The sequence below is a fragment of the Castor canadensis genome, chromosome 12, assembly GCF_047511655.1.
Source record: "Castor canadensis chromosome 12, mCasCan1.hap1v2, whole genome shotgun sequence".
Taxonomy (NCBI): domain Eukaryota; kingdom Metazoa; phylum Chordata; class Mammalia; order Rodentia; family Castoridae; genus Castor; species Castor canadensis.
The window spans coordinates 68,179,734-68,182,078 of NC_133397.1; positions in this window are offsets into that span (position 1 = coordinate 68,179,734).

Below are 2,345 nucleotides of genomic sequence, written 5' to 3' on the forward strand. Positions count from 1 at the left end.
GAAATGGTTTCTTAATTGCTTATTTCAAATAACATTGTAAGGTATTTATTTAAGATACTAGGCAGCTTTCATATATTAATCCCTAACTTCTGATGACAATATCATAGAGTTGCAATATTACTATTCTCATTTTACAGATGAGAAATCTGAGGCATGGAATAATTTAGAAATTCACACAGGATCATTCAACTTAAGGAGTGAGCCAAGAATCAAAACCAGGCATATTTTCTTCAAAATTCTTAACATAACTATACTACATTTTTGCTTCAAATACTAGACTATTTAAAAGCACAGTTGTAATTTTAAAAGAAATATGTAGTTACCAAACACAACTTGAAAATTTTTGAACAATAAAAAGCAGTGACAATCAACTGTATCCCTCCCACCAAAGGAATGTATTTTAAACTGTTGTGGGTTTAATAGGACTCTAATCATTTTGAAACAATGTATCACTACATAGCCCAAGATGGCCTCAGACTCATGATTCTCCAGCTTGCCTCTTGAGTGCTAAGATGATAGGCATGAACCACCATGTCTGCTTTCTAATCATTTCTATACATTCCATATTTTAAATATGTTTTCTTTCTTTAAAAATGTATAGCATTCTCTTAATCAAGTGTTAGACTTCTAGCTGTAACTCCATTAGATCAAGAAATTCAAGGTTAAATCTTCTGCTTTTACACACTGTGAGTAGAAAAATGCAAATATAAAAACTTTTCTAGGGCTCATCAGAGAGTTCAAGTAGAAAGGAAAAGTGGTCACCCAAAATCTTACGACACTGGAGAAAACATCACAGCAAATATCAGTTTATCTGGAACACAAGCTGTGTCAATTAAAGGGTAAGTTTGAAAATAACTGGAATCTAAGTGTGGACTTACATGAGAGTAAGAAACTCTGAGGATTTTTCAGGAGTAACCAACACTTTGGTGGTTTTGCCTCTAGGAACCACACTATATTATCATGGTGAAGAACCAAATCACATCAAAACATCTCTGGAAGAGAGAGAAGAGAAGAAATGAACTTTAAATGGACCCAGAATATTCTGTTTAAAAAAAGTCTGTTCTCAATGGGAAAAGTCTTTATCTTCACCAAGTTATCACAACAATGAGGAGCAAGGAGTTATCAAAATCTACCCTCCTGTAGCTTTCTTATGCTTCTAAAGTGGAAAGAAATAGAAGAAATTTTTGTGAATGCCACAACCCAGAGTCATAGACCACTAATAGACTGAAAAATTAAACATAAGATTGTAGAAACATTACCCCACTCCAAAATAACTGCAATATCAACAAGGCTGTAGATGAATTGTAGATGACAGAACTGCAAGACTTGAAGTTTCTTGAAGAAAGAATAAATGGGGAAACAAAATGACAAGAAGGCATTAAACTAAACCTCACCATAAAAGTTGGCTAGTATTGCTTTTATTATCTGCTTCATTTTGCCTAATTTGATGAAAGAAACTGTATGTCATAAGAAAAGGCAAGAAATTACGGTCTTAAAGAGAAACAAGCAAGTATCTCCCCCTAATCAGATATGATATTTAACTGGAATTATAAGAGAAATTATATTAGTCACTATAATTAATATAGACAAGCTTAGACAACATGAAGGACAGATAGGAATGGAAGTAGAGAGATGGAAACTGTAAGAAAGAATTAAAAGAACAGAAGATGCTAGAATCAAAATCACAGGCATAAATTACACTCACCAGTAGAGTTGAAGTGAGTGAGGAAATAATTGTGAGTTTGAGGATATACCAATAGAAACTTCCCAAACTGAAATATAAAGAGAAAGAAGATGAGAGAGAGATAGAACTGAACAGATTATTGAAGAACTATAGGATAATTTCAAGAGGTATAATGTTAGTGTATTTGGCATATCAGAAAGAATATTGAAAGAAAAGATGTTTGATATTTTTTGTTTTGGTAGTACAGGAGTTTGAACTCAGGGACTCATGCTTGCTAGACAGGCACTCTAAAACTTAAGTCACTCTGCCAGCCCTGGAAGTAAAGTGGTTTGAGATTGTTACCAAATTAATTATAGACACCAAGCCACAGATCCAAACAATTTAGGGAGCACAAAAACAAGCAAGAATATTTAGGCATAAAATACTTGAAATGCAGAAAACCAAAGACAAAGAACATCTTGAGGATTGAAGATGTAACTCAGTGGTAGAGCCCTTGCCTAGCATGTACAAGGTTCTGGGTTCTATACAAAGCACCTCAAGAAAGAAATGAGACTAGAAAGAAGTATTGAAAGCATCTAGAGGTCCACATTGAGTTTTGCCCATTTCTTATAATTTAAAGGATATTAAATTCAATGTACAAAATTTGTTAATTTCAGTTTTT